The 14528-nt window shown below is 43.7% G+C and overlaps 1 long non-coding RNA gene and 1 other non-coding gene across 2 annotated transcripts in view; one reads left to right on the top strand and one right to left on the bottom strand.

Moving 5' to 3' along the window:
* LOC120398513 overlaps positions 1-9610 on the top strand; it is a 50297-nt gene extending 40687 nt beyond the window's left edge. Inside the window, exons 2-3 of the long non-coding RNA XR_005594490.1 lie at positions 7278-7352; positions 9477-9610. This is a non-coding gene — a long non-coding RNA (uncharacterized LOC120398513). The remainder of the gene's footprint in view (positions 1-7277; positions 7353-9476) is intronic.
* On the bottom strand, positions 2397-2589 carry LOC120396164. The gene has a single exon (XR_005593029.1). It is a non-coding gene; the product is annotated as a U2 spliceosomal RNA (small nuclear RNA).
* Positions 9611-14528: the final 4918 nt, after the last annotated feature.

Here is a 14528-nt window from a genome sequence, read left to right as displayed (position 1 = left end):
ACAGACAGACAAAAACACTTGTATCTATCTATTAGGATCACTGGGACTTTCCTGTTTTCAGGGACACATGGTTGTTTTACCTGAGAGTAAACTTTTGTGACCAGTCCTGTTCTTCCCACTGCCTAGACCTGCAGTGCTACCAAATTTTACACACCTCATGTGAGATTCATGCTATTGACTCTCCTCCCCATCACGCCTGCTCACAGGTATGCTGTATTCTTATGCATCCATTGAAGCTGCAGGCAGTAGGGTTTACCTCACACTTCCTCCCAGGGCCCATGCAAGGATGTTTCGCGCCCTAAGCAAAACTTCCACCTTATGTCCTCCCCCGTCCCTGAACCCCTGCCCTGAAGCGCCCCCCCCCACAGCAGCTCCTTCCCTCCGCCCTGAGGCCCCCCCATGGCAGCTCCCCATCCCCCACCCTCCGCTCTGAGGCACCCCCCCACCCCAGCTCACCCCTGCTCCGCACACAAGCACAAGCACCCCGAGCACACCGTGGCTGCTTCACTTCTCCTGCCTCCCAGGCTTGCGGCGCCTAAGCTAATTGCAGGCAGCCCTCCCTGTGCTCCCCTGCCCCAGCTCCCTCTGCCTAAATGCTGGCGGTGACCAGGGCAGCCGAAGATCCGGCCGTCGTGGTCGCTGCCAAAGAAAATGCCACCCCCCAAATCCTAGCGCCCTCGGCGACCGCCTAGGTCACCTAAATGGTTGCACCAGCCCTGCTTCCTCCTCTTTATCACCAGGGCTCAACATTGCTGGATTACAGCCAGCCTACTGTTTTCTCTGCTCCCAATCAGTCTGGGAGCATATGTAACTCTCTGTGGGCAAATTAGTGATAGACAGGTAAGTCCGGTGTCATTAGATCTGTAAAAATCCACAGCATCATAATTACAATAGTGTCACCTTCTGTGGCATAGCATGGGACTGCCTCCCTTCCTCCTAGCTCTCAATTCTTTCATTTGGAGGAAATTTTGATACTATGTCATCAGAAACAGGTCAAGTTAGATATCATTTGAAAGCCCTTTTTCCCACAAACAGCATGGCATGAAACACGACAAATCTAGAACAATTATTGTTATATATTCAAAAATGTATGATAAAATTGATTTTTTTTTAAACACAGGCACATGAAACAAGCAGCCCTCACAAAGTTAAATTGTGTTGTCAGTTAATGCTCACAACATGGAACCAGATTAATGTTTTGAATGTTACAGATTACTATAAATGGAAGGAGTGCCTCAATCTGATTTGCCATCATTGGCAGAAAACCAATACCGCTGACCTGTTTCGTATCAGCTTTGTTTATTATGCCAAAATATTTCTTCTTTGAACAGCATAATGAAGTGTTTGAAATCATTTCCCAAAGGGCACAGGACTTGCAAGAACAGTTCCACACATCTAGTGTACATTCCACTCTCATTAATCTATTGCCTACGATGGAGAGCTGCAATATCATAGAACAGATCAAGCAATTCAATGAGCTTAAATCTGCAACAAAATCAACTTTCAGGATGGTGCAGCAATGAATGAAGATGGTTGAGTCTTTGCTGCTCTTTACTCAATCTGTTAGGACTGCTAATTAGAATTTGCACCTTTGCAGCACTTGAAGACTTGGTTAAAACTAAAGCAAAGAAAAAAAGTATTTCACTAGCTCTTCAGTGATGATTGACTGTGCCTCCCAGAAATAAGAAGCACAGAAAAGTCTGACTCATGGGAAGAATTTCTAAAAGGAATTGGGTTGTTAAAAACTCAACATTTCCCTTCTGTGCACTTGGTTCAGCTGAAGCCCTAGAACACACAAACAGAGCCGTTAAAGGTGTTGGAGGAGTGGGGGGATGGGAGTGGGGGGGGTGGGCATAACCCAGCATCCAAATGTTCTTCCCTAGTTTTTCATGACAGCCCCAGAACTCCATTGAATTTCAAATAAAACATTCAGCATGGCTGGGATGGATTCCTGTGATGGGGTGTACAAACCTCACACTGGGCACCAGAGCGTTGAGGAGCTAATCTGGTCACAGGAGCCTCTGCCCAGCCACACCTACTGGGTGTGTTCTAAATGAAGGGGGAGCTTTAAAAAGCACAGTACAGCTCAGTCAGTGCCAGGGAGCAGATCTGCCCTCGTAGCTCCTGCAGAAATACAGTAGGATCCCTGTACTGTCCTAAACTAAGCTTCAATCCAGAGCTGCTAGTCAACCCAGAAGAGATGGCTAAACATCTATTAATTAGGAGGGAAGGGACCCTCCTGTCTCCCTTCTGAGGGGACATATTGCAGGCTGTTGGCCAGGCCTTCTTCATGCCTCTGGTGAGGAAGAGATGCAGTAGGAAGTAAGCTAGGAAGTAAACCAGCATCTTCACAGTGAAACTCCTGCTGTTTGTCTAACCTGAAAATTCTCCGCAAAAGGAGATGCACTGTTCCCAGAGACATGCATTGTCCTGGTATTGCAGTGAGATGGACAGAGCAAGCTCCTATTCCAGCCCACTCTTTCAAAAATCAATTTTATATTCAGTCCTCAAATAAAGGACATATCAGATATGAAACTGATAAGAACAGGTACTACACTTGATCTGAGCTCTAAGGAGCCGAGAAGTTCCCCATCATGCCAATGTTTGGCTAGCTGCGTGCCTTGTACAGTGATGTGAGACTGCGACACAGGCAAGGATCAGTGTGATTAGGAAAGCACTACTAGACACAGATAGAGAGAGAGATTTCAGAGAGGTAGCTGTGTTAGTCTGTATCAGTAAAACCAAAGAGTCCTTGTGACACCTTAGAGACTAACAAATTTATTTGGGCATAAGCTTTTGTGGGATATAACCCACTTCATCAGATGCATGGAGTGGAAAATACAGTACGCAGGTATAAATATACAGCCCATGAAAAGATAGGAGTTGCCTTACCAAGTGGGGAGTCAGTGCTAACGAGGCCAATTCAATCAAGGTGGATGTGGCCCATTCCCAGCAGTTGACAAGAAGGCGTGAGTATCAACAGAAGGGGAAATTATTTTTTGTAGTGACCCAGCCACTCCCAATCTTTATTCAGACCTAATTCGATGGTGTCAAGTTTGCAAATTAATTCCAGTTCTGCAGTTTCTCATTTAAGTCTGTTTTTGAAGTTTTTTTGTTGAAGAATGGCCACTTTTAAGTCTGTTATTGAGTGTCCAGGGAGATTGAAGTGCTCTTCTACTGGTTTTTGAATGTTAAAATTCTTGATTTGTGTCGATTTATTCTTTTGTTGCGTAGAGTGTCCGGTTTGGCAAATGTACATGGCAGAGGGGCATTGCTGGCACATATCATATTGGTAGATGTGCAGGTGAATGAGCCCTTGATGGTGTGGTTGGGTCCTATAATGGTGTTCCTTAGACTCATAGACTCCTAGACGTTAAGGTCAGAAGTGACCCGTGTCCCATGCTGCAGAGGAAGGCAAAAAACCTCCAGGGCCTCTGCCAATCTGCCTTGAAGGAAAATTCCTTCCCAACCCCAAATATGGCAATCAGTTAAACCCTGAGCACATGGGCAAGACTCACAAGCCAGCACCACGGAAAGAATTCTCTATAGTAACTCAGATCCCAACCCATCTAACATCCCATCACAGACCACTGGGCATACTTACCTGCTGATAATCAAAGATCAATAGCCTAATTTTGGCAATTAATTTGGCAATCCCATCATCCCATCCCCTCCATAAACTTATCAAGCTTAGTCTTAAAGCTAGATATGTCTTTTGCCCCCACTACTCCCCTTGGAAGGCTGTTCCAGAACTTCGCTCCTCTAATGGTTAGAAACCTTCGTCTAATTTCAAGTCTAAACTTCCTAGTGTCTAGTTTTATATCCATTTGTTCTTGTATCCACATTGGTACTAAGCTTAAATAATTCCTCTCCCTCCCTAATATTTACCCCTCTGATATATTTATAAAGAGAAATCATATCCCCCCCTCAACCTTCTTTTGATTAGGCTAAACAAGCCAAGCTCTTTGAGTCTCCTTTCATAAGACAGGTTTTCCATTTCTCAGATCATCCTAGTAGCCCTTCTCTGTACCTGTTGAATAGATATGCAGACAGAGTTGGCAATGGGGTTTGTTGCAGGGGTTGGTTCCTGGGTTAGTGTTTCTGTTGTGTGGTGTGTAGTTGCTGGTGAGCATTTGCTTCAGGTTGGGGGCTGTCTGTAAGCGAGGACTGGCCTGTCTCCCAAGGTCTGTGAGAGTGAGGGATCATCCTTCAGGATAGGTTGTAGATCCTTGATGATGCATTGGAGAGGTTTTAGTTGGGGGGCTGTAGGTGATGGCTAGTGGCGTTCTGTTACTTTCTTTGTTTGGCCTTTCCTGTGGTAGGGGACTTTTGGGTACCCTTCTGGCTCTGTCAATCTGTTTCCTCACTTCCCCAGGTGGGTATTGTAGTTTTAAGAATGCCTGATAGAGATCTTGTAGGTGTTTGTCTCTGTCTGAGGGATTGGAGCAAATATGGTTGTATCTTAGGGCTTGGCTGTAGACAATGAATCGTGTGATGTGGTCTGGATGAAAGCTGGAGGTATGTAGGTAAATATAGTGGTCAGTAGGTTTCCGGTATAGGGTGGTGTTTATGTGACCATCACTTATTTGTATAGTGTCCGGGAAGTGGATCTCTTGTGTGGACTGGTCCAAGCTGAGATTGATGATGGAGTGGAAATTGTTGAAATCCCGGTGTAATTCCTCAAGGACCTCCTTCCCCTGGGTCCAGATGATGAAGATGTCATCAGTGTAGTGCAAGTAGAGCAGAGGCACTAGGGGACAAGAGCTGAGGAAGCATTGTTCTAAGGCAACCATAAAAATGTTGGCATACTGTGGGGCCATGCAGGTACCCATAGCAGTGCCACTGACGTTAGGGTATAAATTGTCCCCAAATCTGAAATAGTTGTGGGTGAAGACAAAGTCACAAATCTCAGCCACCTGGTTTGCCATGTTATTATCAGGGATACTATTCCTGATGGCTTGTAGTCCATCTTTGTGTGGAATGTTGGTGTAGAGAGCTTCTACATCCATAGTGGCTAGGATGGTGTTTTCTGGAAGATCACCAATGAATTGTAGTTTCCTCAGGAAGTCAGTGGTTTCTCAGAGATAGGTGGGAGTGCTGGTAACGTAGGGCCTTAGGAGAGAGTCCACATAGCCGGACAATCCTGCTGTCAGGATGCCAATGCCTGAGATGATGGGGCATCCAGGATTCCCAAGTTTATGGCTCTAGGGGTGTGTCTGTGTAGATTTGTTCCTGTGCTTCTTCACAGAGTTACTTGAGCAGATGGTGCAGTTTCTTTTGGTACCCCTCAGTGGAGTCAGAGGGTAATGGCCTGTAGAAGGTGGTGTCAGTGAGTTGCTTAGCAGCCTCTCGTTCATACTCTGACCTAATCATGATTACTACAGCACCTTCTGTTGAGAATGGGCCACATCCACCCTAATTGAATTGGCCTCGTTAGCACTGACCCCACACTTGGTAAGGCAACTCCCATCTTTCCATGTGCTGTATATTTATACCTGCTTACTGTATTTTCCACTCCATGCATCTGATGAAATGGGTTATATCCCATGAAAGCTTATGCCCAAATAATTTGTTAGTCTCTAACTTGCCACAAGGACTTCTCATTGTTTTTACTAGATGGAGATGACACTGATAACTTTGGTGAATAAGTGTTTTCAGTCTTGCATGTCAGGCCTAATTTCCCTTGGATTACCAAAGATTAATGCGTTTTTTTTTAATTTAAGACATGCATCTCTGTGCTAAAGTTTTAATTTAAAAAATTTAAACATTTTCTCAGATACATAGCTACATAATTGTTCTTGGTTTGTCATATTTGGTACCATTGTGTTTGTGGGAGAAAAGGCTTTCAAACAGTACCCAACTTGACCCATTTCCCATGACATTGTATTCTCAAAATTTCCACCAATTGGAGGGCATGAAGCAGTGAGTCTCCCTAGCCCGCCTAGCTGCAGAAGGGGATTGTGACACTTCACCCCATATTCTTCATAGAGATATTGTTATGATACGAATATGGTACAACTATGATATTTTTATGCAAGATGATTTACTGAATGAGATTATCCTGTTTGTATGCATGCATCATTTCTTTATGTGAAGTTAGAAATATTGACTATGTATCAATTGCAAATGTGTTTGCATCTGGGGAATGCCCACCAGACAGTAGGCAATCAGCCTGAATGGGCCATTAGGGAGAACAATAGGACTTTGAAGATGCTAATCTCCCACATTCCTGAAAAGCTTCCTGGGATGCTGCTTTGATACTTCAGGGTCATGTGATCATGTCACCTGGTACTGGACACCATCTTGGACTGCTGGTATTTTTCCACTAGTAGGGGGTGGTGATCAAACTGTGAAACAAAGGATTCCCATATGTACCGGTAAAAGCCTATTTAAGGCTGGGGAGGGAGTTAATCAGGGTCAGTTCTTCACTGAATCCCTGCCCAATATGACTGCTGAAAACACTTATGACTGAGCTGGGGAAGAACTGGACCCAGGCTAGAAGGTGTCTGGCCTATGAAAGGATTATCTGAAATTCTAAGCTGCAAGCAAAACAAGTTTATCTTCAAGAATCTCTGCAATCTGTTTAAAACATTTAGGGTGAGAAATTACGACTTGTAGCCAGTTTCTTTAATGTATTAAGCTTAGTTTGTGTGTTTGCTTTATTTGCTCAGTAAACTAAATTTGATCTGTTTGCTATCCCTTATAAACACTTAAAATCTATCCTTTGTAGTTAATAAACTTGTTTTTGTTTTCTATAAACCAATTTGTGCTATTCATATCTTGGGTGCAAAAAAGCTGGGCATATCTTCCTCCCACATTGAGGGAGGGAGCGAATTTCATGAGCTTATGCTGTACAGCTATCTGTGCCGTGCCAGACATTACAATTTTGAGTTTGCACCCCAGAAGGGGTGTGCACTTGAATGCAATTCCCATGATGATTCTTCTCATGCGGAGCTGATTTCAGTGTCCGTGTCTTTCTGGAGCTGGGCGTGGCCCTACCTGTGTGTGTGCTAGAGAAGGCTTGAGGGCCTGGTGCAGCAGGATAGGGTGAGGGAGTCCAGGCCCGTGGAACAGGAGGGCTTAGTGGGACCCCACTACATCAAGTGGCACCCTGGAGTGGCTGGCTTGGGGGGGGGGGGCAACCCATCACAGGGATATCATTCAAATTGTGTTTCTGTAAATTTTTACAAATCAGATGACACCCATCACTAACTTGCCCATGGAATGAGGTTTAATTTCATTATGCTCCCAGACTAAGTGCTCCATATTCTATCTAGACCCAAGCCACCCCGTCAGAGCTTCCAGAAGAGCAGGGAGGTGGACACAGAAGAATCCAGTTGCCTACAGGGGTGGTGAGTTATCTGGGCCCCCTGTGGCTGTGCTCCAGCAATATTCAGGGCCCAGGGGCCCGACTCCACCAATGTTTGGGACCAGGTCTCTCCCCTGGCTCCACCTGCCACCCCCAGAGTGTCCCTGCCTGTGCCCTGGGCAGCTGCCCTGACACTCCGCTGTGCTCCCTCGCTGGTGACTGCTGGCTACAACATAGGGAGTGGCACCAGTGGCAGGCTGTGGCAGCTGCTGCACCAGGGGTGGCGGTGGGGGGAGAAGAAGTGCAGGCCCTGCCCCCCGCACCCACTGGCAGATGACTCCGAGGGAGCTTCCTGGAGTCCTGTCCCCATGACTGCAGTCACCACTCCTGCCCCACGCTGGGCAAGGGGCAGCTCCATCCCCCACTGAACAACAATGGAAAGTATTTGCTGCCTCCTGAAGAACATCACAAAAGAAGGGGCTACATTTTGTTTTAGTTTTAGAAAGTATTTGCTTTTGAGGGTTATTGATCCAAGAGTGCTTGGTTGTTTCTATATTCAAAAGAGTATTAATAAAGTTGATATTCTTAGTGATATTGTGCAATATAGGGAAACTGTTAAATGCTTACAGTCCATTTTACATTTTAATAAATATCTATCAGCTTACAAGGCAGGTGTGTGTGGGGTGGAGGGGAAGACTTGGACCCCTTCTGGGCATCACCAAATATTATTCAAGCCTTCCACCCCTGGTTGTCTATCCTATCAGGTGAATGTGGGGTCAGACATGATGAGGGGGACAGAATGGGGAACATAGGGCATGACTGGGATTCACAGAGCAAAATGGGAGGAATGTCGGAAATGGACTGGGGACAAGAGAGACAGAGGCAGAATGAAAGGTAGTTTACAGTGGAAGGAGTAATTTTGATCTACTTAAAAACACATCGCTCAGTTCTAACTTAACTGTAGACATTCAGGATAAGATCTCGACATAGTCAGACAGTCAAATGAAAACCTTTTCTCAATGTGGAGTGATGATCACAGAAAAAGAAAAGGAGAGTAAACAGACAGAATGGTTACACCACTGGATAGAAAATACTCTAATGCCATTATATAAATCAGCTGTATCCTCTCCTCTGGAATTCTGTGTTCTGTTCTGACCAACCGATTGCAAAAAGTTACGACTAATATACAGGCTGTCCAAGGATAGAATATAGAAAAAGTCAAAGTGGATAGCACTGCTCCTAGTAGGAAGATTTCACAAGGTCAGCCATCAGGTTAGCATCTTCCTGATTATTTTTTCCCTGATATTCCTTTGCATATTCATAACTCAGAAAATACTCTATACCTTCATAACTCATTTTTGTTGTATAAGAAGCTCTGATATTTTCCTGATTTAATCTTCACTCAACATACATTTTCCAGTTTCCAAAATTTAGTTTCAGAGACAGCCACTGACGTTCCCTTTTCTCCCATCCCCAAATATCCCTGAGCTGACAGAATGCAACAGTAGGAGGGATGGATTTAGCTGGCAGTTACTTCCTGGCATGCAATTTTAATTAAAGAGTCAGCATGTATGCTACAGAAGCCACAGGAGTCAGTAGCTAAGAACGACTAGGAAAGTTTCCATGGATAAAAAAGTAAGAGAAAGGGACAATGAAGCTGTATGTCAGGAGACTAATGGAATGTTTTCATCCTACTTTACTCCAAATAAATCCTATTTCCAAGGGAAAAACAGACAAATTGCTGTGGTCAAAGACTGCTCAAAAAATACCTACTTTGTGGAATACAGTCACAGCTCTATTATTGACCCAGGGTAATTCAGCATAAAGGCAACATCTATTTTTCAGACAGGTTCTGTGTTTATACCAGGTTGCACATCAACGCGATGAGAGCTTTTTCTGATTGGGAACATTCCATTCCTAGTGATTATGCCTGTCATTTAACAGGTAAATTAATATAAGCATAAGAAGCAGATTTAGCTTGTCCAAAGATCACATACTAAGATATTACAGTTATCAGTTAGTATATTTAATCAGCTCCAAACAGAAGCTTCCTTTCTCTTAGACTGTAGTTATTACCTATCTATAAGAATAGTTATTACTTATCACAAGAATGTGGCTTTAAATCATCACTAGTGATTTTTCAAAACTACATTTTTTTTCTCCTCAGTGTAATGAATCAGAGCCAAACAGGATAGAGAGGCTGATTCATATCCTGAATTTTCAACAACCATTATTAATCGTACAAACATCCTGCCTCAGAAGTGCTGCAAAATCCTGCTGCAGAAATCTCATTGTTGGCTGTTGTCTCCACTGGCAAAATGTTCAGACATAACTCCAAAAAGTAAGGGATGGAGTTCATGCACCTGTCTTGTTTTATAACTTCACACATCAATCTGAAGGAACTTGGACTAAAAATAATTTGTGAAAGAAAAATAAATTAATGTGATATGACTTAAAATGAGAGCCATGAGTTCTGAGGAGAAAAGAACTGGTGAGGAGCTAGTCTCCCTGTCTGTATCACTTTCACTTATTAAGAGCTCTCCAGAGAGGAGCATAATTTATGTCTATAGTGAAATAAACTGTAGGGTAAATATTAGGGAAATGAGATAGTTATACACTTGTATTAAGACTAAATGAGACCTCTCAGACTGACAATTTCTTTTGTATAAAAGCATTTTAATGTTCTCCTTTAGTGTCACAAGTATTACAATATGATTTCATAGCTGCTGCGACTGCAGGCAAAACACTATTTTATTTTTTACTTGCAGAGCAATCAGTAATGAGTCTCCTCCCTCCTTCTGTTTAAATGCCCTTCCAAATCAGAATCAGTTGAGTGATGTTCAGAACCAGATGCCACAATGTGGTTTTGAATATTACCCATTCATTACATTTCTCATGTCTGATTTCTGGAACTGGAGCAAACTAAAAAGATTTCCTATATTGAAGACTTTGATGTACCACTTAGATGAACAAAATTACTGGACCACATTGTTTAGGCAAACATACAGGCAGAATTTTGTCTGCTGCTTCCCACTGGGCATAGCAGAAAGGATCTCCCTGATTCTCTGTACATCCCTGGCTCAGGATGCTCTAATGTGCACTGGCTGGCAATGGCCCCATAAGGGACCATATGCCAGTTGAAAATTGCCAGAGAGCACTGCATTGCAGCCATTCCTCCTCCCTGCTCTCCTCACCCACAACATGTGTGCTGCAGAAAAAAGGAGGCGTAAGAGCCAACTTGCCAGCATTATGCCCACTGTGGAATTCACAGCCCATGAGCAGAGTAGAGAAACCACCCCATAATGTCTTGTGTGCAAGAATTCATATCTGAGACATTTCTGCTGCCATAACATTAAAATGTCCATCATATGCCTGATTCTACACTGTCCTGAACTGTATTACCCCTTTGCAAAGTGAGCCCAAAGTGTGTGTTAAGTGCCACCACCTGTGAGTGCAGAATTCTGATCTGGTGGCATTTTACACCCATCTGCTTTTCACAGGTGTAAGTGACTACGCAAGGTAGGAGAACGAGGTCAGTTTGCACAGCCTCTTTCATAGATTGAACGTATCATTTGATTTTCAATATCACTGGACAACCTTAAAAGTAAAAGGAAATGTATTGTTGTGCCTGCATGCCGGAAAAAGTGATGTGTCCAACATACAGTATTTTCACTGGAGCCAACGTGCTATTTTAAAGCAAAAATATTGAAAAGAGATTATTCATAACAACAGGGTTTTAAGTATTCCAGGTACCTTTTCTGCCCCTACTTTTCCCTTGTCGACTTCAATTTTTAATTTCCTTTGAACAATAAACTTGCACTATGTGGCCTTCTTATTCAAAGTACTCTGAGTAAGTATTTTACCTCTGAGATTCTGTGACTAAATCTGGAAACTTGTCAGATATATGAAGGGATGGGTTCCATGTCCAAAAGAGGCTGCAAACCCGAAGAAAAGGGGAGGCAGGGGGAGGGGGAGAGAAACTGAGCCAAAAAACAGCAGGTTGCACATATTTTCTTCCCTACATTTTGTATGAAATCATGAAAAAGTTGTATGCATTAATAATAGCTGCCTCGAGGCAGTTTTAATTTGCCAGAACAGAACCTATTCAATTGCTCACTGTACTGTAGATGGCATGGTTCTTGGCTGCATGACAGGAATAATATGTTCACATGGGTGAACTATTCTTGATTAATTTCTCTGCTGTGGTAGGCAGAAATAGGTTTTCCACAGACCTCAAAGATAGAGTAGTGCAGCAGGGTTGTTGGGTAACTTGGGATTGTCTATATATGTGTGTGTGTGTGTTCATTTCTACAATTTTGAAAATATAGGTGGAGCTGGTAACATCACCTAATATTAAGGTTGCCCAACACTTCCCATTATAAGACTCTGTTTTCGGTTGCTTATAACTTTGGCAGACTACCCATTTGGGCTGAAATCTTACACATCAGGTATCTGCCTGAGGATGATTAGTTAGGGAAAATTTTAACCAGAACAGTTCAACCATTTGTAAGAGTGAAGCTAGGGAAAATTATGTTTTTGGCCATTTAAATTTGGGTGACCTTTTCTTTCAATTGCTCAGATGTCTCCATGCTTTCAAACAGGGATTTTAAGTTTGACAGTGCAATGGCCTTTGTGAGGGATGTGCCTTTTGCCATGAGCATCAAAATCCAACCAAATTTGGCCATGACATGAGTCCTTGAAAAAAAAATACATTTGCTCAGTAGAAATCTGTTGTTTTTAGTATCTAGAATCTCCAAAGATTCTGTCCTCACTGGCATGCTCGAGCTTCCTGGTGGTGATCAAACTCTGCATAAGCCACCATCACAGACTGCTCCTATGCATGACCAGATTATGCACGCACTTTCCCCTTCCCCACAAAGGAACTGAATATGATCCTGTGATAAATAGGATGTGGGGGGTAAACTCCCTTTTATGGACACCCAGCCAGCCAGCTAACTATAAAGTCCCTCTTTGTGGCTGGTCTCTGCTCGCTTTACCTGCAAAGGGTTAACAAAGTCCCCCAGGTAAAGAAAAGGGCACCTGACCAAAAGAGCCAATGGGAAGGCTAGAACTTTTTAAAATTTGGAAAGAAGCTTTCCCTTTATGTCTGTGGCTGTTCTCCAGAGAGTGGAGACACAGAGCAGCAATGCTGTAAGCAGCTTTAAGCTAGGTAGGATCATAAATCATCAGCTCATACCTAGAACTACTTAGCTGGAACTCCCGAATGTGTAGTAGATCAGGAATGTTTAGAAAGATGTGATTAGGGTTATTTCTGTTTATTTCTTATGGCTAATAGAGTCCTCTGTGCTAACCCCAGATGCTTTTGTTTGCTTGTAACCTTTAAGCTGAACCCCCAAGAAAGCTATTTTGGGTGCTTAATTTTTGGAATTGCTCTTTTAAAATCTAGCAAAAGCCTAAGTTCCAGATGTATTTTCCTTCTTTTTTGTTTTTAATAAAATTTATCTTTTTAAGGGCAGGATTGAAATTTTGGTGTCCTAAGAGGTTTGTGCATGTTGTTTGATTAGCTGGTAGCAATAGCTAATTTCCTTTGTTTTCTTTCTCAGCTCTTCCCTGGGATGCGTGGGTGTGGCTGTGAAAGGGCTTGAGGGTACTCCACAGGGAGGAATTCCCAAGTGTTCCTTACTGGGCCCTTTTTTTTTTTTTTTTGCATTTCGATGGTGGCAGCATTTACCTAGCCAAGGTCAGAGAAAAGCTGTCACTTTGGGAGTGACAAGTATTAATTTTTAAAATCCTTGCAGGTCCCCACCTTCTGCACTCAAAGTGCCAGAGTGGGGATTCAGCCTTGACAGATCCCTCCAGTCCAAGACTACTGGGGGCCATGGTGGACTCTGTCTGTAGTGGCTGCTCAGGGCCAGAGTGGGGCCAGTGTCTCCTGTCTTCTCAGTGACCCACCTGTTGTCACCCGGACAGCGTGCAGGAGAATGCTGTCCGAGTGAAGTGCGGAGCAGACAAAAGCCAGACTGGGGGGCATGAAAGGAATAGATTGGGACAAGGACTGGGACCAGACTGTAATAAAGAAGGAAGAGAAACAGGGACTGGTTGGGCAAGGAGACTGGAGCTGGGGTGGGGGTTGAGGAGTGAAACAAGGGGGTCTGAAGGCCAGTGAGAGAAAGAAGTGGGACTTAAGTCAGTTGGCTGAGAGGAGACAATAAAACTGGATGAGGAGCTAAGGGGTGGTGGCTCAGCTGGGACTAGGAACCAGCATGGAGGGAAACAAAGGCAGTGGGGAGAGGAAACAGATGTGATAAGATGGGTTGATCAGAAACAGTCAAATAAAAAAAGAGTCCCATTCAATTACATTGTGTAATGGCAGACAGCTAAAAGGAAACAAGTTTTTAAAGTGCTTGTACACCAATGCTAGACGTCTAAATAATAAAATGGGTGAACTAGAGTGCCTCGTACTAAATGAGGATATTGATATAATAGACAGCACAGAAATTTGGTGGAATGAGGATAATCAATGGGATACAGTAATACCAGGGTACAAACAGGGCCGGCTCAAGGGGTTTTGCCGCCCCAAGCAGCCAAAAAAAAAAGCTGAGATCGCAATCGTGATCTGCGGCAATTCAGCGGGAGGGCCTTCGCTCCGACCAGGAGTGAGGGATCCTCCGCCGAATTGCCGCCGAATAGCTGGACCTACCGCCCCTCTCCAGAATGGCCACCCCAAGCACCTGCTTGCTAAGCTGGTGCCTGGAGCCAGCCTTGGGTACAAGATATATCAGAAGGACAGAACAGGTCGTGCTGGTGGGGGAGTGGTATTATATGTGAAAGAAAGCATAGAATGAAATGAAGTAAAAATCGTAAATGAATCAAACTGTACCATAGAATAACTATGGATAGATATTCCATGCTTTAATAAGAATAGAGCGGTAGGAATATATTACCGACCACCTGACCAGGATGGTGATAGTGACTGTGATATGTGAAATGCTCAGGGAGATTAGAGAGGCTATTAAAATAAAAAAACTCATTAATAATAATAATTAATAATAATAAAGGGGGGGTTTAATTATCCCCATATTGACTGGGTACATGTCACCTCAGGATGGGATGCAGATAAAGTTCCTTGACACCTTAAATGACTGCTTCTTGGAGCAGCTGGTCCTGGAACCCCCCAGAGGAGAGGCAATACTTGATTTAGTCCTAGGTGGAGCACAGGATCTGGTCCAAGAGATGAATATAGCTGGACCGCTTGGTA

The sequence above is a fragment of the Mauremys reevesii genome, linkage group 1 (genome assembly GCF_016161935.1).
Source record: "Mauremys reevesii isolate NIE-2019 linkage group 1, ASM1616193v1, whole genome shotgun sequence".
NCBI lineage: Eukaryota > Metazoa > Chordata > Testudines > Geoemydidae > Mauremys > Mauremys reevesii.
The sequence above is the reverse complement of the archived record's forward strand: the minus strand, read 5'-3'. Positions and strand labels throughout refer to the sequence as shown.